This window comes from Pyrgilauda ruficollis, unplaced genomic scaffold (assembly GCF_017590135.1).
Source record: "Pyrgilauda ruficollis isolate IOZ18807 unplaced genomic scaffold, ASM1759013v1 scaffold12, whole genome shotgun sequence".
In the NCBI taxonomy this organism is placed as follows: domain Eukaryota; kingdom Metazoa; phylum Chordata; class Aves; order Passeriformes; family Passeridae; genus Pyrgilauda; species Pyrgilauda ruficollis.
The window spans coordinates 12,412,401-12,436,417 of record NW_024510321.1 but is presented as its reverse complement, the minus strand read 5'-3'; positions in this window follow the sequence as shown (position 1 = coordinate 12,436,417).

The following is a 24,017-nucleotide window of genomic DNA, read 5'->3' as shown; positions in this document are numbered from 1 at the left end:
CAGGCATTCCAGTGGTGCACAGCAGTAGCTGCTCACAGACAAAGCCCTGGCGGCTGCCATCACAGGATCCGGGAGCTGGCAGCCTTTCCCTCAGCCAAGGAGAGGACACTAGACTGTGTCTCCTGCAGTGTCAACAGGAGCAATCACGGCAGGTCATGACCCCTCTTCAGCCCAGCTTTCCCACCATCAACATCCCTTTCCCAAACCAAAGTGAATCTGAAATATTTCTTTCTACCTGCACACTCTGCCTGAATCCCCTAAGCCCCTGTGAAAGGTCCTCCTAACTACCACAGTTCTGGCTGTAACTAAAGCCAGATAAAATACCTTCTCTGGGTTGCTCAGCAAAATGCCAAGGTGCCCACAGGGCATGTTGCTCTCAGCCACCAACAGCTCAGCACACCACCATGGTTTGGGACCACCCTGTCCACCCACAAATGCCCTGTAGTGATGCCAGCAGATGGAATCAGGTCTTGCTGTACTTCCTAGCTCAGTGTTTGAGCACTTGGACCACTTGCTAGGGAGCAGCTGTGGGGCTGGGGAGCACTGGCAGCACTGGGAGCATTTGTACCAAAGTTCCAGAGGCTGGTCCATCCCCTGGCTGCTCCCCGGGATGAATGCTCTGCTTCACGGTGCCGCAGTGCCCGGGCCTGGGGACAGCAGGAAGTGTGACCTCACCAGCCATTTTGCCATGCACTTTGTAAGACTCAGCTGAAGTCAGACTTGCATGTGGTTTCAGAGGTAGTCAATGTCTGGTTTGATATTCTGTTGACATGGTTTGTTTTCAGTTGTGGTTTTAAGCACCAGCCTCACAAGTGCTGCCGCCTGTACAGAGTGTTTTTCATTTGAGTGGCAGCAGGGGCCCCCTCAGCTCACAAGCTGAGCTTGGACCAGCAGCAGGAGAACATTTAAGAAGTGGCATTTCTGCCTGCGGTATGAACACTTGTTTGGGGCTTTTCAGCTCTACAGCCTGCATTGAACCACAACCCCAGCCTTGCAGGGTGCAGGAGAAGAGATTACCAAGCCTGATGGCCTGACATCCTTGCCAGAGGTGCCAGGATGGCCTGGTTGCACTGGAGCAGCAGATACCAGCCACGTCACATATTCAGATACAACCCTGCAGCAGCAAGTCCTCATCTTTGCAGCCCCAAGCTCCCTCACAGAGCAGGTACAGGACAAACCCGTTTCCATAGCCTGAAACTTTGCAATCAATGCTGCCGTGTGCTCTGCAGCATCGGAGGAAGATGCCTCATTCTGGGAAAGGATGCCTGATGCTGCCTAGTCCCTAGGGGTGTTCCTTCCACTGCCACACACTGGAAGTGCTCTTCTCCTGGCACAAAGAAGCTTTATTCTTACTGCAGAGACTTTTATTGTGCCAAAGGAACTTGTTCAGTACAACGGCCCCCTTTGTACGGCTGCTTCACCCATGAGCCGTATGCAGTCCCAAGGCAAGGCCTGAATACTGTGGAAGGCATTACAGGGTCTCTCTGCACAGAGATACATTCAGCTCAAACAGTGTTATTTTTGTCTTACTTTTGGTGACTGCCAGGGGAGACTCAGATGAAGACAATGGCAGGGAAAGTGTGCATGAGCCCTGCAGACACTTTGTCTTTTCACTTACAAACAAGCAGAGAGGGAAAGAAGCTGACTGAGTTCCTGATGTGCCTAATTGCCCAGCAGCAGCAGCAAGTGAATTGGCAGTGTCTGCATCAGCCCGCACCGGCTGGTTCCTCGCCTCACCATATGTCTGCTCAGACACTCACGACTCCCCCGAACAAGACACATGGCAGCTTGGACACTCCATAAGGGCTGTGCATGCTGTTCTAGAGGAGTAATCAAAAATAATTCCAAATGTTCAGTGTTTCTGGCCTTGCCAGAGACTAGAACTGGGCTGTTATGGTACCATTCTATGCTGTAGTTTATTATAAGTCTCACAGATGTTGGGAATGTAACGCTGTCCTCTTACCAGTCACATTTTTAAACAAATTATTGAATTAAATTACCAATAAGCTTGACATTTCCTATTGCTCCTTACTGACTGGATTGTTTTTCAGCCACAAAACATATTTAATCACAAGTAAGCCTGTAAGAAATGCCCTTTCTCCCAGGTGCTCTTGCTAAATGACCTTGAGCTAGAATGGTCACAGGCTCTCAGAGGTCTGGAGGGTTCAGCTGAGTCCTGCTGCTCCCCTACAGGGTGGGTTTCTGGAGCAGCACAGCCTTGCCTTCCAGCTGGCTCCTGCCTCCATCTCACCAGCAGAAGACAGCACTGCTGGGTGTTCCAACAGTTGTCCCCTCCACAAAACCATTTTTCAGAATGACATTCAACACTACTCTGTGCTCCTATCTCATTGCACTGAGGTACCTCTTTACCAGGATATGCACAAACAACACAGCAGTCTCAGCTTCTCGATTCTTGCTTCTGGGGGAAGGAGAATGCCTTCAAAATACTTGTCCCTGGTATACCATCAGCTCATCAGCATTAGATGTTTTCATGTGATGGAGGATGTTTCGGCCTGACACAGTTCTAACAGCGGCAGGAGTTACTAAAGGTCTTGCTGTGAGTATTGCATGCAGCTCTCTCAGCATTTAGCTTCCAGCAGCAGAAAGTGGACAAGTACATTTCTCTAAATCTGCTGCCCTATTGCAGGATCAATCAGACAAAAATCTTGATTCCCTTCTTGTGGCAATGAAACAAAAAATTTTACTGCAAAAAAGACCCCAGATACAGACTCAGAAATTCATTACCCACTGGAGGCTGTACACTTTTCCTTCTCAGCCAGTTTTATACCCCACAGCAGTCAGATATGTGAGCTCCTTTTTTGAATTACCTTCAGTGGGTGAACACTCTGTAGAGGCAGGGGGAGAGCTCTTTCAGCTCTCAAGGCACTGGAAAGAGCTTGGATCTGGCCATGAAGTCACCCAGCCCAGGGCACGCCCGAGGGAGACGGGGTGTGTAGAGCAGTGTCAGACTCCCAGGCCATGCTCCTCTCCTCCGGCAGCTGTGCAGAAACGCAGATGGAAATGTTTTCCAAGCAGACACTTTGCAAACCCTCACCCAGGGGGCAGGCAGCACAAATCCTCAAACAAACAGCTACCAGCTGAGGAAAAGTGAGCAGCGTGGCTGTTGTCATAGCTTTGGGCCCACCACCACCGCTGTGCCTGGCACCTCGGCCTCCCTTCCACCTCTAATCCCTCACCGCTATCGGCCTCAGCGCAAGGCTAGCCTTGGCTGGGCTGCGTTTTTTTAATCTTTTCAGGCTGCCAAAACCCAAGCTGTCAAATACAAGTTAACAGACCGAAAACACAGATGTCCGTTCTTGACTGAGTTTCCCATGCAGACTGGACGTGCTCAGAACAGATTTAAGGTCAAAGCACTGGTCCCTTTGGCCAGGCCTGGCTCCTCAGCACTCAGGCACTCATTGCCGGTGGCGTCCCTCAGGCCCGGCCCGTCTTTGTGAGCATCGCTTTTCACACACGTTGGCTTGACAAAGCACTGCCTTGGATATATGTGGCTACAATTTATTAGGGACAAAAGCAAGGACTTCATGACACATACACTTTGTGTGATAGAGTGCACTGGGGATCAAAGATTTTTCAGCTACAGTGCTGGAGAGTGGCCTGAGGCAGGGGGATTCAAAGTGTGCAGGAAGTTTGTTTAAATGCCCTTCTTACTCCTGGAAACAGAGATGCTCTTCTTGCTCACAGCCTGAAGAGACTTGACCTGCACAAAGACACAGCATATTTGTATTATTTGTGTGTTGCCCATGAAGAACACAGCATTGGGGACCTCTAGGATTTGCTAAGAGCCTCTATTTGGCAGCCAAGGCTGGGTTCCAAGCACCTTCTTCATCAGTAGGCCTCGGATCTTCTCCAGAAGGCAAGTATACCTGGGCTGAGATCATTACTCGGCTTCCATATCACTGAAACCTCAGTTTCTCTCCAGACACTGCCAATAAAACCACATATTCAATGAGAAGATCAGATCTGTCATTGTAGCAGTGTGGGAGAATCCTGTTAATTTTTTCCTAATGCATGTAGAAGTTTGCCCTTCACCTTCGCTGCTGGCTTACCTGTTCCATTCACTTGCCACAGATTCTGTTCAGGACAGTAAAGCCTTTGAAAGGGGGGTGTCAAAACTGAGATAGGCTTGTGCATGGGCTACTACTGTGGGTCCTGGGCAGGATGACCTGATAAAAACTTAATAGAGGATAAACTGCGATAATAAAATCAGAACCTAATAGTTGGAATCAAACAATTCTTGCTGAGGCCACCCAGCTTGGTGACTTCAGGGGCCTTTGAGCCATAAGTGAAAGGCAGTTTTTGTGTGTCAAACTGCCAGAGTGAAATCTAATTTCTGAGATGCTCACCCACAAAATTATCCCTGAAAAGCCACAGCTCATTTTCAACAAGGATGCTCAGAACTGCATAAATATTAAAGTAAGGCCTCTCCTAAAGAAATTATCAATAATGTGAAGCAAAAATAAAATTAATACAATCATTCCCTGCAGTACTGTATTAAGATATTTTATTCTCTGTTACTCTAGTCCCAGCTACATTGAGATGAGGTAGTAAGTCTGAGTTAGGTATTTGGGATGCATTTCCAGACAGGGGCATTGTTTTTTAAATTGTTTTTTTCTTTTGTCTGAAGCATAAAGAATGGGCCACTGCCAGAGGCAGGGTACCAGGCTTGACAGACCAGTGGTCTGATCAAGTCTGGCATATCCTTTGTTCTTCTGTTCCAATTTAATGCCTGCAGGGAGTGAATTCCAATCATGAGGGGATGTTTTTGCCAATGAATATTTACCAACATCCTGACTACCCTGGGAGTACAGTTAAAAAACTAACTCCCAGAGAAGTGAACACATACTAGAATAAACACTTACAGATAAGGCATGAGCTTTTTTTTTAACACTGAAGGGAACATTTGGTTCAATTCCCATGTACATTTAAAACTAAACTAACACAAAGGCACATATTCCATGTGTCATTGTTACTAGACCTGGATTTTTAGGCCATTTATAAGCACGTTGATCTTGTTAAAAGCATATATTATTCTAACAACCTATTCATCCTTACAGTCCAGGACACAAATAGGCAGCTTGTAATCTGATTTCCTTAACTGCAGAGAAAGTAACTTGTTAGAGGCACAGGGTTTGTGCAGATAACCCCAAAAATTCAAATCCCTGATTAGTACCAGGAACCCCTCCATCATGTTGAATCTGTGGATATGTCTGTACCTCTCATCTTCACCAACTGCTACCTCAGTTGTGGTTTGAGGATCAGTTGGTGCTTATCTGTGAGAACTGGTTGATGATGCAATGTTTGTTCTGCCTCTCTTCTAATTGCTAAACTCCATTGAAGCAGGCAAGAAATCAATGATACTCTTCCCTGGTGTCACATGGAAGAGCAGACAATTGCAGCAGCTATGGGAATGGTAGCTGAAGAAGATGAGGTGGGTTCTGTGACAATATGAAGTGCTGGAGGATGTTGTCACTGGGTGATCTCTGCTCCAACCAGTTGATGAGTTTTAACCACCACACTGCATTTTTTCATCCCTTGAAACAGCATCAAAGGTAGGTAAATGTGAACTCTTCCTGGCCCCAAACACCTCAAGTGAAGCCTGTGAGAACAGAGGGCACCTAAGGTCTTCTTCCCTACATGAAATTCACAAGAAACACACCTGCAGAGGAGCTTTGTAGCAAAGCCCTGCTAACACAGTGGCTGGAGAGAACTACAGAAGTACAGAGCTGCCCTGGCTATATGGTGTTCAACAAAGTAGTGCTGGCAGCTTCAACCTTCAGCCTGTCCATCTGCTTAAAATTACAAGATTTTACAAAAGCCCACAACAAAGATGAGAGACTTTTGAGTTTAAGTCTGTTACATGGCATTTGCTCATCTTTTCTGGCATTTCTCCATAAGAAGGGTTAGAAAGTTGGTGAGGAGTTTTGTATATATTTTAGTTTGTTTTATGGTAAAAACATCCTGTAAAACCTTGTTGCAAAGCCTATGGCTTCAAGAAAAAAGAAATCAAAGCCTCCCCGTGAAAGCTGTGGTGCTGGCAGCACAAATGCTCTGTTCTGCTCTGTGATGTTGACCTGGTGTCCTGCACACAAATCCCCAGTCTCTAGAGGGGTGAGGGTTTCACCTTCCCACTTTCATGTGCAGAATGATGACAGGGTCAGGATTTTCTCAGATGGAAGCTGTTTTGGGCAGAGAGGGATCTAGTGTTGCCAGTTTCACCCTGACTCCCAGCACTTTGGAGCTCTAATAAAAGCCAGGTTCCCCGAAGAGCGTGCCTGCTCCCACGTGTGCCTTTGCTGGCACTGACCTTCTCCCTGCCCATGCAAGGCCTCACCACAGGTATGGAAAGAGGAGCAGCTCTGAGGACCTTCTTCCTCCTCCTCCTCCTCCTCCTGCCTTATTTGGGCCTCACACACTCGACTAGTGAATATCTGCATCTCATCAGTGAGAGCAAATGGGCAGCACGAGGGAGCTGTTAGTGAGCAGCCTGACATAGGAATGCACATTTGTACCTCCTCTAGCCCTGGATAATTTGGGGTGACGAGATCTGATTGCACTGGAAGGAGTGAGGCAGAACTCCAGTATTTATACAGGTCACCATATAACCACAAGAAAAGTAGGACAGACAATTTTGGATTAACCTGTAATGTTAAGTACTTAATCAACAACTTAAATATTCTTCAAATTCCCAGCTTGACTGACAGCATCTGAATAGCTTTCTGCAAATTAAGTGGGCTTAAATTTAAGCACATTAAGGCTCTCTAGTTAGTATTGACAGTCATAACCAGGGCTTCAGCTATGCATATTTATGCTACAACATAACACAGGGTGTTCAGTCTAGATTTGGAGGATTTAGGAATTTTTAGAGTTCCAAAAATAAATGTAACGGAATGAAATATCAGAAATATGACATTTGCTCTAGTGCATGATTTGCAAGAGACTCTAGGTCTGTTCCTTTGAGAACATTATCATTGCCAGAATATACTAAGTCCTAAAAAAAGTGTCAACTATAATTTGCAAATACTAAGCCACATTCCTCAGTCATTCCTTTCCAGGGCAGCCTGTCTACTCTGTATCCGTTCAGGATGCTTCTCTCTTTTTAGTGCCAGAGAGTCTCAGAGTATTAAATGTACATATCTTCATCATCCTTGCAGGGCAGCAAAGTGCTGTCACCAGCTTTTAAAAGATGGGGAACATGAGCCTTCGGCTTGCCCACAGTCTCTGAGGTAAAGCAAGGAATAGAAAGACTGTTTTCCAAATCCTGGTTTCCCTTTCATCTTTCCTACTGGGTGGCTTGGCTGTTTAGGCAGCAGCTTTTAATGTGTAGGTCTGCTGGTGAGAAGTGAAGATTAAAGCAGTGGTTCCCCTTCAGCCACAGCAGTCTGGCTTCATGCTCCTGGCTAAAATAACAAAGTCCATAGTCTTGCCAGAATGGGCAACCTCTCTATTTTTACACACTGCTCTGCAAATAATAAGCAATTTGCAAACAATTAATATTTTATACCAGTTTTTCCAAACTTTGCTTGTCATTTCCTCAGGTGCCCTGAGTATAGCTGCTATTTTCTCTTTTCCAAAGTGATGAAATCAGAAGTCCTGTTTACATGGATACAGCTTTTTGGCACATCTTCCACATCTTTAAGAGCAAGGCTCATAACTACTAGCAGTAAGGAACTGCACAAGGGCTTTATAGAGCTTGTGAAGGCTGGTTTTAGTGCCTCTTACTCAGTTCCAACTTGCCAGGAGATGTAGTTCTGATTTAAACACTTACATGATTAAATGCTGCCTCCACAGTGGTTTTCAAAATCTATTTTTTAGCATGGATTAAACAGAACCTGAGTTATAAACAGTTTCTTAGTCTTTCCATCTTCCCCCCACCCCAAAATTGCATAAATATTTGATATTTACTATATCTCAAAGCCTAAACTTTGCCATATGGGACATGTAGACTGATAGATTCTGAAAAGAGGTTCATGAATAATGATTTTTTTTGTATCTGGCAGCCAAAACTGTTACAAAAAAGCGAACTCCCAAATATTTTCCTCAGGCCAGAGATAAAGGTGAGGTTTTTTGGTTTTTTTCTGAATTACCTGCCCTTACCATTATGATTACCATAAATCAAGGTTAAATAAAAATGTGAAATGTTGACTTTTTAAAATACATGAATGAATAATCTAGAAGCTTCAAAGTTTTCCTCTTGTTTTGGGGCAGACTGTAAGGGTCCAGCCCAGGTGCTTCACAGCTCACACTTACTAACAAATGTGATTGTCCTGCAATTTTCTGAACGATCCAGCTTGGCAGAGGCAGCTGCTGCAGCCTGGGCTGAACAGCACTCTCAGAAAAAGGCTCTGCTTATTGAACCACTTGTATGGCAGTAGCTGTTTTCTCCTGCAGCAGTTCCTTGGAAGTCTAACAGAGCAAGTTGCTTTTAGGCCAAAGGTGCTAAAAAAAGCAACACATTTTATCACATTATTATATGGAAACAATTATACCGCAATCTTTAAAACCTAAAGTCCTGTCATCAATCTCTGTATTCAGTGTGTCACTGAGAAAATGGAAGACTTCAGGTACAGACTTATTAGACACTTTGAATAGATACGATTTTCTGTTTTCAGAAGTGCCCAGTACCCACTCTGCCAGCATCTCTGAAAATGCAAATGGTGTCTTTTTTTGTCTTTTTTCCCCCCATATATATATATATTTAAAATTAAAAGAAGATGGTACTTTGTGCATGATGCAAAAAAACAAACCGAAGATATCTCTTTGGGTGAAAAAAAAGCCAGGAGGCTTCAGGGGTGGCCTGCCTGGGTGACAGACTTGGCTCAAATGAGGGGCAGAGGCAGAGCACATCCCTTATCTCAGTCATGCTTGCTCAGAGCAAAGAGTTCTGTGAGATCTTCCTTGGAGGGGACAGCTTTGGTAGAGAAAAAGAACATTTACTATTGTAGCTGTTAGCTGCCATTAGCAGGAAACCAGGTGTAGACTGTGTGAATATTTTAAGTCTAATTTAATTTGGTGCTGGGATTAGGTGTGCGCTATTTATAAGCGAGCAATGCCAAGTGGCTCCTCAGGTCTTGCAGCAGGTGGGAGCCTATTTAATGTGGAGTCAGGGAGGGCTGTGCACGCTGCAGGGTGAAGCTGGAGCTCTCTGTGGCTGGCACTGCCAAAGCCCAGCACACAGAGGGGAGATTTACATTCTCTAACCACCCGAGGGGTGATTAACAGGCAGAGCATGTGCATCCCCCCAGCTCTGTAATCGCATCCCTGAGAAACCACACAGCCTTTTGTGCTGAGTAACATTTGCATGAGGTGAGGACAAGTGGTTTGTTCTTGCTTTAGGGCTCTCCCTGGTACAGGGGTGGTTTGGTATCTTCCTCTGGACACAAAGAGCCATTCCTAGCCATCCTGGCAGAAGGCTGTGGCCAGGAGCTGTGCAGCACCAGCGGTGCTGGTGAGCGGAGGCCAGGCTCGGTGTGTTCTGCACAGCTTGCTTCACTATCTAGATACTGAATTTTATTGGACACATGGCCCTGAAAGAGTTTCCGGAGCAGTAAAACATTGTCAGAGATAGGAACAGGGCATTTAACCCATTAGATCTGGATCGGCTGCAACTTTTTCAGTGGGGGACACAGTTGATCCCAGGAAAAAAACCCTCAAAATCTGGATAAAAAGCACTATAGGGAATTGCTGAAATTAGGGGGAACTGCCAGCTCAGTTAGTGATTCTTATTTCCCATGTCCCTTTGTTGGGGCAGGGAAAAAATTTCACAGTGCAGTCTGATGGCAAAGAAATTGATAAAAAAATATATAATATCATTTTATCTCCTGCTTACTGTACTAATATTACATTATTGCAAAAATAAATCCTTCAGATGGAGCAGACACATTCCCTAGACATTCAGTCACAGTAGCCCTACACTTCTGTCTGCCTGAAACATGACAGGCACCCAGAAAAGCTGTCTGCTAGGGGCAGGAAGTTTGTCCTGGCTGTCCCAGCACTGCCAGGTGCTGTGAGTGTTCCCGGTGCTGTGAGTGTTCCCAGTGCTGACTCACAGGAGGTCTGTGCATGGCTGCTGCTGTGTTGTGCAGAGAAGACCTCAAATACTGCTTGTCTGGGGTTTGGATGCACATTGTCCCATTAAATGCTTCTTTCTTCTATTCCCTGCAATTTGCAGGTGGTACTGAATGGGGGGAGAGAGATAATTCATATGCTGTGTTTCAAGGCTTTACTGAAAAACCTGGAGAATCAACTGAGAAGAATCTCATGGCACTCAAAAAAGACAAACACAGAGTCCTGTACCTAGGGTGAAACAACCCCACATGGCAGGACGGGGTGCAGGTGAAGCAAACAGACAGTGGTTTGGCAGAAAAGGATCTGGGAGTCCTTGTGGACCAAATGTGGGACATGAGGCTGCAGTGTGCCCTTGCAGCAAAGGCAGCCAGCTCCACGCTGAGCTGGGGGAGCAGGAAGCAGAGGCAGCAGGCAGGGAGATATGAGAGTGTATCTGGAGCACTCTGTCCACTTTTGGGCTCCACAGTACATCAACAAAAAGGATTGAGTCCAGAGGAGGCCACAGAGATGGTGAGGGGGTTGGAGCAGGTGATGTATGGGGAGAGGCTGTGAACTGGGTTTGTTCAGCATGGAGAAGGGAAAGCTTCAGGAAGGGGGTCCACACAAGGGCAGATGGAGTCAGACTCCTCAGTGGTACACAGTGATGGGCAGTAGACCAGCTGGAACATGAGAAATTCAAATTAGGCAGTGGGAAAACCTGATTCATCAGCAGAGCAGAGGAAGATCCTGACCCTGCAACAGCTTTCCCAGGGAGGTCGTAGAGTCTCCATCCTTGCAGATGTGCAAAGCCCAGCTCATCAAAACCCTGAGCAGCACGCTGCAGTTGACCCCTTTCCGAGCAGCGGGGTGACAAGATGGTCTCCAGAAATCCCTTCCAAGCTAAATGACTCTGTGCTTCTGAGGCACTATCCAGGCTCACTGCTGAGTTGGTCTCTTCAAGCATGTGCCCCAGAGCACAGTTTCAGGTTAGGTTCTTTGAACTGACCACTAAGAAGACTTTCAGTCTTTATTGAGACCTTAGTGAGATCATATGAGTAAATAAGTGTGCAATATTGGTTGTGGGAATATGCTCCTTAATTATCTGTAAACCTGATGATACAAATACAGGTGTGAATTCTACTGAAATTGCTAGATCTTCCTTTTTCTGGAAATCACTAACTGATTTCTGAATATTTTTGTTTCTTAAAAAAATATTATATACTTATTTTTTCAGCTTTCCAAAAACCTCAGATAAATTCTATTAGTATTGCAAAACATTTAAATACATGCACAGCTTAATGATTACAGACATTATTGGTTAGACCAAAGCACTTGTATCACATCACATCACAAAAGTCAGAAGTGTGATATACTGTATTTCTCAATCGGATTTTCTGTTTTGTTTGTTTTCACCGTTCCAGTCGTTTGTTGTATGCAGAACTACATGATGAAATGAGAGAACAGTGCTGGTTTTAAAACTGCAGAAAAAATTCTGGCATGAATTGCAGTTTAGGATTTCCTAGCATTCTTTTATCAAACCATCTCAATATATTCTCCTAGGTATTTTTAGTTACTTGACATGAAGCTATTAATGCATCAGTGCATAAGCTATCTGCAGGCCAGTCCACACTGCTAATTTAGCTGGAGATTAGGCCAGGAGCTTTCTTATCCTATGTTAATTTATATTTGAGCCCCTAAACCTGGGTTATTGAATGACATCCCACTGTGATCTAGAGCTTTCTCTAACCCCAGAGTCACTGGCTAGTGAACTTCTTAAGAAAGACTCAATTTTTCCCTTAAGCACCATTTAATTGAGAGTAGTTTTCCTTCCTGCTGGAGAGAATAGTCAAAGTTTAGAACTTCTGAGTACCTGAAGCTACTGTGAGCTTATAAAACCTCAGGCAAGTTCCTACGAATGCTTGTATGTGATTTTATGGAATGAACTGTAAAACAAATCCATTTTAAAGCCTCATCCTTGCACTGCCCTGCATGAGAGTGTTTCAATCTGTCGTGACAGTGTCCTGAAGCTGTGCTTTTCAGTACATGCTTGCAAGCTCAGAACACAAAGCCATACAAATCCTTTTTCTGCACACATTCAGCTTGGTCTGTAATGAATAGAGGCTATCAGGTTGTACCCAAAAATGGGAATCCAGCCTCCTTCTGGATTATTGGTATATGCAGACACTCATAGCTGTAGTGAGATGATGAAACTGAAAGAGGTGAGGTATCTCCAAAAGCAACCTATGTATTTGGTTATGTCCTAGCTCTGATTGTCTTGAAAAGCAGAAAATTACCTCCCTTTTCCACTGGCTTTCAAACAGCAGTGATTGCTTTTGAGCACTGAGGTACCTTATGAGATAAGGAGGTTATTAGTGCTTTCATTAGACCAGAATGAAATTAGAAAATTAATAACCAGAAAGATCTGTTAGATCTTTCTAACAGATCTGTTAGATCTTTCTACTGTTTCCCACCAACAAAAGTCACAGAATGGAGTAAAATAACAGCAGCATATTTCACCTCTTTATTTTTGATAGGACTGATTGTGGCACAGAAAGTTCCTGCTTAAGGTTATCCAACAGGAAAGTGCTGAATGTACAGGAAGTGGAAGGACTTGTCAACTCTTCAGAGACACTTTCTTTGTGAAGGTGAACTCTTTACCGGAGAATTTGACACACGCAGAGGAGAAGGTGTTAATCTGTTCACATCTAAGGCACAGTCTGCAGACTGCTGGTAATTGCTGCCCCATAAATGTGCCTGTCATGCCTCCTTAGTCTTTAAATATCCAAACTCAAAATAGATGTCTGTGCAACATGTTGAGCCCAGCACTATTGTTTTGTGAGGCAGTATTATTCATTTAGCTTCAGCCAGCTGCTCTCTATATTCAGCCTGGAGGAACAGACTGGAATTTATAACCAGACAGGCAGGCTGGGAAGCTATAACTTATTCCCTGGGCTGATAAACCAGTGCATCGAAAGTACAGTAAACAAACGCCCACTGGAAACCCATTCCAGGGCTGTGTCCCCTCCTTTCCCCTGCCACAAATAGCAATGATCACAAGGGAACCTGCCTTCATAAACAAATACCCTAGACCTTAATTCTAGTATCAGCTGCATGACATAGTGTTGCTGGTATGTTAAACACGGCACATAACAGCAGGATACACTATTAGGTCACACATGGCAATATAAAATACTAGGTAAGGTCTATGCCTTCTTCTGGGTGGGGACCTGGAGCAGGTCGGTTGTTTGTAACTACATTGCCCTCTACTGACAGATGCCCAAAGAGGTTGAGACCCTAATTCTGCTGAATTTCACTCGGGAAGAGGCTGTCCTGTCACTCATGGTGAGGCAAAACAAGAGGTGATGTCATGGTCCAGCCTGGCAGGAGATACCAGATTCATCTCCTTTGGTGGAGACACCATTTATTCTCTCAAAGACGGGTACTTGGCTATGAATTGATGTTCTCCACTGAGAGAGTCTCCTGCTTTTCCTTTTTTGAAAACAAATAAACAATTGTCTGAGATGTTTTCTCTGCATTCTTCAACCTTTTGTGGACATTGGAAGCAACCATGTGCATAATCCAGCTGCAGGCAAACAACCATTGTGAGTAGGAGTGCCTCCAGCCTTCTGCAGAATGCTGCAGCTGTGTGGAGCCTCAGCACAAGCACATCCTCTGGCAGCTGTTCCTGCTGCTTGAGGAGCAGGAATCTTCAGAGGGCTCCACAGGGATAAACTGGGAGGTCTGTCTCTAAGTGCTCCTACAAGAAATAATGAAGCAATGGGTGACTTCTCCCCAGCCTCCAACAGCTCCCAGTCGATGGCTGTGACTCTGTGCTCACCCTGGGAGTTGCCAAGGCTGACAGAGCACTCAGCTAAGCAGGCACAGCCTTGACTTCATCTGTACATCACAGGCTCTCAGTTGGATTGTGTCTGGCCTTCAGCAGAAGCTGTGCTGTCTGCTGCTTGTAACAGGCTCTCACTCCCCATATGCCTTTGAACCACCTCCAGCAACATGTGGGCTGCAGAGGAGATGGCACTCGTCTGTGAAGCTGCCATTCAAAAGGCTGAGAGTTGGCACAGCAGATTTAAAAGCCTGTGAACTCCTCTTCTGGGACAATGCTGTGTTTTACTGAGGTACTTCATGTTCTCTGGTCTTTATTTACTTGAGGCAGCACAAAAGTTTTAAATAAGGCAAATGCAATTCTACAGCTATGATAGCAAGGAGAGTTACATTGTATCTTCTCAATTAGCAATTCATACAATCAAGACTCATTTATATATGTTCCTTAATGTAGGGAGAAATCTTGGATGCCATATATTTTCCCAAGGGAAATTTCCACTAGTGCCTTTGCCATAAAAATTCAAATAGTAGAAACTTCATGTCGGTGCTATGCAATTTTTCCTGTCTCTAAAGATACTGCTTCATACCAAGAGAAACCAATAGAAGAAACATATTATCTATATTATCTGCATAAGAAAACATGTCCACGTGCACATGTCTGAAGAGTGTGGAATGTATATGCATGTGTGTGTGTCCCTCTCTACAGCAGGATTCATACGATTAAAATCAGCACATTTACTTCAGGCATGAATTATTTTCATTCAGTCAGTGGTGGATTTGAAATGTTTTCAAATATCCCATGAAAACAAGTGGGAACATCTGCAAAGCCGACAGACTGTGGTGTGTGTGGGACTGGGTGAGTTCAGAGGAAGGAAACCAGCCATTGATCAGGTCACCATCAGGTGTCATCTCCATGGCTGGAAATGCTGGCAAGGAGGGAAGCTGGACACGGGAAGGAACTGAGCAGCAAACAAGCCATGCGTGAAGGCCTGGAATAAAAAGTGCAAAAACAATGAAGCTTAGGTAATGGGAGAACTCCTGCCATGTAGGAAGAGGAACAGGCTGCAACTCATTCCAGCCCAATCACTCCAGGACAAGCATGTAAATCATCTGAGTGTGCACACAAGATGCTATTTATAGCTGTTAGCTGAAGTACTTCTTATTTATTGTTGTGTTTTTGCAGAAAGAACAGGAAAGATGTTTCTCCAAGTCTCAAGTGTTTCCTGCAAATTTTATATATGGGCTTTAGCCCAGCTTTATTTATGTTCATTCTTTGTTTTAAAAAGCATATGGATTAATGGTGCACTGCTGATAAATATTTATTGATGCCAGTGTGGTCCCCTCCCAGGAATTCCTGCAAAGGTGGTTTAGGGGACCCCTGGGCTGATGAGTATGTGCATCTCCTGCCAGGTCTTCCATTATCTCCTCCCTGAAGGGCACAAAAGGCTGAAACATGAAACGCCCCAGGCTCATCTTTACAAGATAAATAAATAAGTAGCAGGCAGAGGGCTCGGTGGGCTCTGGGCCTGGAGGAGGAGGTGGCAGGTGATAGAGGGCACGGTGAAGGTTGGCTCTGGCTTTCCCCTGGGGAGTTCACCCAGCTGGGTTGTTCCCCACTAAATGCTCCAGGGTGACAAATGCTTTAGTCCAGAGTGTGCCTGAGCAGAGCAGCCCAGCAGCTCTGCTTCCCTGGGGCTCTTCCCCTCTGCCACCACTGCCTTGCTGGGAGCACTGGTGTGGGGGAAACCAAGAATACAGGCACCACCCCTTTGGCCCAGTAAAACACCTTTCAGGCCTGCCTGTCTCCTGTCCCCAGGAGCCTGGGAAGGCTAACAATGTGTCCCTAAATTGCCAGCTCTACAATGCTGGCAGGCTTGCATAGCTCCCAGAGATTTTTTCCTCTGCCCTTTCTGTCAGTGGGAACCCCCCAGTTGGTAATGCCCATGCAGAAAGTGAAGTCTTTGTGGGGCAGATCCATTTATGCTATTGCTTCTCATGGAATGAGACATGAGATGGGTGGTGGTTCCCACTTCTCTTCGTGTGCCAGCATTTCTGTCCTGCCTGACTGCTACAACTTTCAGGGCCCTTCCCTGGTGGGCTCGAGGTCTCCTGTCCAGCAAGGAACTGGCATGTCTTGGATAACCTTTGGTAAGAGGGAAGCAGTGAGAGAGTGCTCAGCTGTAGGAATTGTCCTCCCATTTGCATGCCTGTGCAATCCCATTTCACCTCCAGTCCTACTGTAACCATCCAGCTCTCCTTTACTGAGGATCTCTGTTTAACCCTTTCCTGAAACGTCAGCATCACTTCTGTCCTTCCAGAGAGCAATACACAGATAGATCTGTTTTTGACTGAAGGTGTCAGGAGTTCCTGTTAGCACCAGTGAGGAAATACCATTCAGTTCCTTGCTAAACAAACATTTAATATATTGTTAAAAACCCCACAGTAAGTAGTATTTAGAATACCAGTGCTTTAATTTTAAACAAAACCCATTCAAGCAGTAAATCCATTGGCTTTTCTCATACAAAATTTCCTCTTTGTTACCACTACACATACTTGTAGTAAAAGGTCACATCACAGCACTTGCACTTTCTACTTCAGTGTGCACAAAGAAACACAGTCTTCTCCAAATGTCTTTCAGGGGTAATTTTCCTGTCTTAGTATAACTGCAATTTGCAGTCTAATTTCTTAGAGCTGGAAAAGAAGAGTATCATCTTATTTGTTACCTAAACACTTCAAAACTCCTTCAGCAAGCAACCTGGGTATCTTCACAGCCAACAATATTTTCCTGTCATGACTTGACCAGCATCTTCAGCTGCAGTGAGACTCCCCTGGAGTTCTGCTTTTGCACTAACACTAACACAATCTCATTTGGCCAATTAGTGCACACATCTAAATTTAATTTCTAAATTTACAAGCTCTCTCTGGGCTGAGACTCCTGTCTGTCTCAGCAGAGCTGCAGTCAATGAAGAGGAGACTCATTCACCTGGTAAGTTTTTTAGTTGGGTGAACTTTGTTAGAAGTTAGAAATCAGAGATTTTCTTTGCTTGGGCCCTTCTGGCTGAATTGTCCTGGACACCATATAGTCAAATAAGAAATGCATCTTTGTTTTCATATGATTCTTCTCCTTTGTTTTTGTATTTCCCATCACAACTGAGGTGTAAAGAGAGTGGATTGTTCCTCCAGTTTTAGCATTGCAAATGATGTAATTTAGAAGTAGCCTTGGGAAATCTCACTCCATTCACAGCAGACAACGTCCAACTTAGTAGCTAGGTGGAAATTTCCAGGTTCCAGATTGTATTCTGTGCCTTTTGCTGTGCACCTCTTAAAAGAGTCTGGCTCCTCTTCCTTCTTCCCTGCCCCCCAGTAGCTGTAGACAGCAGCAGGAGCCCTGACAGCCATCCCTCTCAAGGCTGGGCAGGCCTCTGTCAGCCTCTCCTCGTCCACATGTACCAGCCTCCAACAATCTTGTGGCCTCCACTGGGCACAATTCAGTATATCAAGGTCTGTCTTGTTCTGGGCAGTCCAAAAGTGGACATGGTACTCCCAGTGTACATAATTCTGAATAAAGGTTAATCACGGCTTTCCTCAAAACATGAAAAATTCTCTCAAACCGTGGTAGCAAAAGCAGCTGTTGCTGCATTTTTGGGAATGGGGGCATCATAAACAAGAATTTTCAAATCAAAACAACCTCTTCTTTTCCTGTCTTCAGCTAAGGCTTTAAGCTGAGCATCTGGGAGTTTCTCTTCAGTAGGAGAAACCTGCATGGAAGCCACTTTTTCATGCCCAATGTCTCCTTCTAATAATTCGCAAGTGGATCCATTACAAAGGGTAGAGGAAATCAGCTGCTCTTAATTTTCATTTCTGTACTTTATTTGTCCACAAACCTAAAGCAAGACTCTTTTCTAATGTCTTGGCAGCAAGGAAGAGGAAGCATTTCGCCCAGATGCTGTATTCTGTGTACATTATTTTATATAACTTGCATTAATAATATCATTATAATAACATGCAAGGAAGAAATTTGATCCGCTATGCTCTCCCCTGAAGGGAATGCATTTCTTTTTCTGCTGAGTGAACCTCCCAGCATCTCACAAACATATGGTCTCTTAGATGTAAGTGATGCTCACCCGCTTTATTGTCTTTAGCAGGAAAGAACTAAGTATGTAACAGATGCTCAAGTACCTTGAAATGAATGTATTGTGCAAACAGAACTGTCATCACAGCCCTTGCAGTCACATTTTTCACCTGTTGTGTGCTTGTTTATCTGTGGTTTGTTTTGACAATGTGTAAAATGTTTTTTTTTAAAGATTGGAAAACTCCCAGTTTTGGAGCTGGGCTAATGTCTTATGTCTCCATAGGTGGCACCTTCATATCTAGACTATTTAATATTTGTTTAAAACTCAAGCAAATGTATTCCGCTCCCCCCACACCCTTTTTAATTTTTTTTAAATTGTGCTAAATTCATGCTTGATAATAGACAGTTTGGCAGAAAAAAGGTGTTTCATCTTCAAACAGCAGAAGACAGTCCTTCTTTGTTTTGCTTGGAATGGATCCAAAGAAGAACTCATACCTGAATTTGAATTCCTTGCATTTCAGATGTTTTCAGATCAGACTTCAGGTTTAGACTGTTTTAGAAAAAACACAAACCAACATATACATTCTAGCTACTGACAGTTTTTTTTCTTTCTTTTCTCCCCATCACTTTCGTCAAGTAGAGTTTGGATGAGAATTTTTCCTGCCCTCATGTTCCTCTCCGCTGAACTAAATCTGTGTCATGTCAGCAAGTGAGCCAGGTCCTCAACCCAGGGCCTTCCACAGGTCTTGCATGTAATCAATTTTCCTGGTTTTATTAAATGTCTAATCTTCTTAACAGAAGAAGGGGAAGGTTTGCCCTGGCCTTTAGGGCTATGACTTTTATATTTCTGTCTGTCAGGTGATTTGTACTACAACCCTTTCGGCACTGAGAAGCAAGAAGTTGGCACTTGTGTCCTCCTGGGCACCACCTTTCAAGGTCTCCACCACTGCTGGGATGTGAGAACAGCACCCATCCTCTCCTCTCCTCCTCTGTTTCTTGGTTGCCTCATGTTCATGGCTGTCAGCCATGCTGCACACATTGTATGATGTGTACTACAGAGTTTACCTGCCCCAGAGCTTTTCTTGTGGAATCAAAGAGACAGGAGGTTTGTTTTCTCTCCACAGGTATAAAGCTGTGATGGAAATGGTGGGTCCATGGGCACTCTGCTTGGTTTGGGGTTGTGCTTGTCACACTGTTGAATTTCAGAACAGGGATGCAAACAAGAACATGGCAAAACTGTTGCTAAGTGATTCCATGTTGCCAAGAATTCTGGGATGTGCCTGGTGGACTGTTAGCTGCTCCACAGCTCCCATATAAGGCAAGATCTCGTCCAGATGCCCAGTATAAACTGAGCAAAGGCAGTAAAGATTTCCTGATATTCAAGCAGTTTTATCCTTTATTGTCTCCATAGAATGTTTAAAAGCCTCTCTCCCCAGTGCAGCCAAGTCAGAAGGATCAGCTTTTTTCCATTTGAGGCACTCCATGGTGGTGGTTAAATGGGTGGAAGAGAGAAGCTCACACTCAGTGCAATCTGCCTCAGAAGTGTTGTACCTGACTTGCTGAGTGAGTTTTCTGTCTCTTTGATCCACTCAGGCTCCAACTCTCCAGGCTTGTCCTGTATTGTGAGGCAAAAGAAGTGGCTTCTGCTACAGGGACTGGAAGAGCCACCTTGCCCTCAGCTCAGACCCTTACTGCATGAGCCCCTGGGGCTGGCAGGGGCATGCCTGAAGCTACCACAGCCAGGGAGAGCTGTACCTCTGCCTTCTACCTCATCAGGTAATGTGCCATTGCAGGATTTATAAAAGGCTGCAGACAGCTCTGCCTGAGGGATATAGGCTCTGTAGTTCCAAGGGTGTCAATCTCAGATAAACATAATCCACTGCTCTTGCTGTAGGAGTTCTGTGTTTGCTGGGTACATGGGCCAGTGCACAAGACAGATCTGAGTGTTTCCTAATTGCTGTGCAGGGTTCTTTTTTACCCTGCAGCTTGGTTTTCATCACTCCTTGTGTGATGAAGACTAAGAGGGGCTTGATTCCCTGCAGTCATACAGTGTGCAGAGAGCTTCGGGACATAATTCAGGGCCATGACTTCTAGTAGGCAGATAAGGTCCTAAAAACTTTCTTTGTGCTTCTTGCCCTTAGAGATGTGCACTGAGAGTGTGGTCTTAGTAGAGGGTCACTTCCCATGCTCACAGGCCCCTGACCCATGGCTGGCTGGCACTCTGAGCCAGCACATGCTGGGCTCATTTTTCAGTTCTGCAGCAATTTTCTGAGAGTTGCTCAAAGGCTTCACTCTGACTCCAGGACGTGACTCTCAGGCACTGTGCGGCTGTGTTGGCTGACTCGCCTCCTCTTGTATGCTGTGTTTGGGGCACTTAGACCTCAGCAGAAGAGGAGGTGCCCGAGCCCCTTCCTGTCCAGCTCACAGGAGAAATGGCACCTCAGCTCCATCTCCAGGCACCCACCAGCTCAATCAGCCCCCAGAAATGGTACAAATGCAGCTCTGCAGGAGCACTGAAGCAGCACTCAGATGTAGTGTCTTGGTTGGGAGGGGGAAAGGCTTTCTAACATTAGCACACTCGCAGTCCAATTTCCTTCTCTTTAGCTGCTCCAGGATCTGCTTCACCCTCAGTAGGACTACCTGGAAAGCCAAAGTGAGCAGAGCCTGACCTTTGACATAAAAGAATGTAGTTGCTTCATCCCAGGCTTTCTTCTGCTTTACTGTGTTCATCTGTATGTCACCTAATTCCTGGTACCCAACCATGGCAAGCTCATTTTAAAAAGTAACAGCTCCCAGGATCAGTCCCTGCTGCCCCTCTCATGAGTGACACAGTGTCTGGAGGGCTCACAGGTGCAGGTCCTGGGACTGCACAAGCACAGTTTGCAGGATAAAGTGGGAATTGTGTCCCTGAAGGGACCCACTTCAGGCTTCTCTGTGGTCAGGCAGGCCTGGGTGTCTGGTGAGGTCCTCTAAACAGTGGGCAAACAGTTTAGAGTTTTCATTTGATGTGAGACAAACAAATCACAACTTAGATACTGGAAGTTTCTCTGTTTAAACAAAAAGGACTCTGACTTGCTAATTTATTTATTCTTTTTTCATACTGCAATGACTGTCCAAATCCTTATGCCTTGAAATACTTTCAGAATGAGATACAACAGAAAGTCTTGTATTGGTAATAGAATATTTTAGAAGCCAGAAAAATCTTTGGAAGGTAAATGAGGATAATTCTGTGTGTTTGTATACTTCACAAAGAAAGTATCTAAGAAAAACTCACCTTTACAAAACTGTTATGATATACCAAGGTTGCAGGTAGTTAAGCTTCAGCCAATTTCTTTCAGTTCTGCAGCTTGCAGGCATGCATTGGGTGGCAGAAATTCCCACCTGTCCTGGCACCTGTCGTTCAACTGTTTCAAGTGGCACCTCTCATGGATTTTTTGTTTACAGCTTCATTAAAGGCAAGGCACTCTGAACCCCACTTGATTTTGAAGGACGTGTGACATTTTGCTGCAGTGACATCTCCAGCATCAGAGATGTTCACTTGTTCTCTTTAAGATCAGAACTGTAGAAAATTGAGGATAGTTGCAAAGCACATTATGCTCTGGCTGAATACAATTTCAATGGGTGTTTATAAATTCAAGTAACAATGACCTAAGTTAATTTGACCCTCATTCTCTTCTGCAATATCCTGCATTTTTCCAAATGTAGGTTTTTGTGGCTATTGTTTAAACTAAGGCCAACACTGGTCAACACAAGTTTGAACACCAGCCAAAATACCACTAAATACAACTCTCTGCTAATTCTGAGCAGCTGCACCTTGCAGGTTCTTTATAAAGCTGGCCTGCTGTGATCCACTGGCCTGAGAACAATTCCATGAGCAAGGAGTGAGTCTGCTCCTGGCATCAGGGAGGGTTTGGTAACAGGGCTTGGGCACTGCAGTGTGCAGCACCCTCTCGTGGGAGCTGGCCCTGCTCCTTCTCCCCTTCACTCCCAGCCATGCAATCATCCCTTTCATTGCAAACCTGGAGGCTGATTCTTCAACGATAGCATGTCTAATTTCCAAAATCCATTATGGTGCACCTGCAGATGTCAGTATAGCCTAAAAAATATATAGTTTAAAAAAGGGGCTCCTAATTAGTGGAGGCTAAGCCATTCATGCAAAGCTTGTGACCTCGCTCAAGACTTGGGGTTCTGCAAGGGAAAAGGCTTGTACAGGAAGTGTCCAAATGCTTCAGTCCACAAAATCAAGACACCTGAAAGGAGACAAAAGGGGCAGAGGCTGGAGAAAGTAGCTTGCACAGCACAGGTAGGAAAGGGTTGGGCTTTCTATTCTGTGCAGCAGAGGCTGTGGCTCTGGAAAGCACAGGCTTGACTATGCTTAGAGGTGAAGCAGTTGTCCATCAGTGCACCTAGAATTTCTCTTTAGGCCATACTTCTAAAAGGACCACATGCTGAAATAGAGTTTCAGGACACATTATTTGCTTTTAGAATCTATGCCCATCTGTTTCAGCCTAGGCTGTTAGCTCAATATAACATTTGCAGATAAAATATGGACATTTTGCATCATCTTTGTGTATTTGCAGGAGGCTGAAAGCATGCCTTTGGGTGAGAAGCTGGAGCCTTTTTATTTCAGGTGATTTCTGCCTTGGAGAAAAAGGCAATTACAGAGGTCAGATTTCCTGTTACATTCTGAATTTTTTAGAATAATAATGAAGATGGGACAGTTATTCTTAATTTGTCACTCATGAAGTTAATCCTGTGTGCTCAAGGACACTGCCTGCCTTGTGAGCTGATGGCTGTGTATCACAAGCTCAATCCCAACAGGGGCTATTGCTTGAGGGTTGGACTCGGTGGTCCCCTCCAGCTCAGAACGTTCTGTGATTCTGTGAGCACAGCAGCCTTTCTGCTGCCAGGGAGGGCAGAGCACTTTGCAGGAGGCTTGTGGAGGCACTTGCTGCCTTTCTCCTGCAGGCTCTGAGGTGGGAGGAGCTGAGTTAGCTCTGTAATGTAAATCTGTAGGTATTTACATCATGATTTTGCAGCCTATCAGAAGTAAATACCTTGGAACTGAGCAGCAGATGAATGCCAAATAGCTTTGCTGTAAGGGACTTCATGCTAAGCCTTTTAGGAGCCTGGCTTACGGCAAATACCGTGGGGATATAACACAGCAGCAAGCAGCCTGTGCAAAGAGCTGGCACAACTCAAGTGTGGTGTCTCTGGAGATGACTCAGAGGAAAAGCAGCATACCTGGCTGGGCCCCTGCCTGAGCAAGAAAGTGCCTGTATGTGCACAGGTCACAACCCCCCAAAATCAAGGGGGATTTTTGGTCAGGGTTTTTTGCTATTCTTGTTTAAATGTTGAAGGGTTACAAAAACCGGTGACAGCTAGTGGCCAGCAGCCTGCACACCAGCACATGGCCTTTGTGCCCACGGAAAACCAGTGCAGGGGTGTCTGGTGAAGGTTTGCCTCTTACATTAACTCCATCCTGTGCCAATCATCTTGTTTTGCCTAAATAGGACCATGAAAATATTTGACTAACCAATGCCTGCATGTCCCATATATAGGGCTTTGTGTCAAGGGCCCTGGACTGAGTTCACCTGAGGCTTTTTCCAGGACAGACTTGCAAGTACTTGGCCAGGGTGTAAAATTATGCCAGGAGATCTCTAGGCAGGTGCAGACACAGAACAAATGGACCCACACAAACCCACAAAAGAGTCCAGGAGAAGAGACATGGATGTGACTCCTCACCCAGGTGTGAGCTCTGGTGCTGCCCATGGTGCGGTGCCCCAACAGAGATGCCCAGGGAGGAGTGATGCTGCTGTGCTGGCAGCCTGCACTGCACCACCCTCTGCCTCAGCCTAGAGCAGCTCCATGCCTGTTGTTGGCTAGTTTGCCCCCTCAATCTGTATGTTTTAATCCAATAAACCAGAGCATGCAGGAGCCAAGTACAGCAGAGGAATGGAACAAAAGCTGTTTCTTCTACCCAAAGCAGTCACACCAAGCAGTTAAAAGCTGACAGCACAACAGTAAACAACCACTT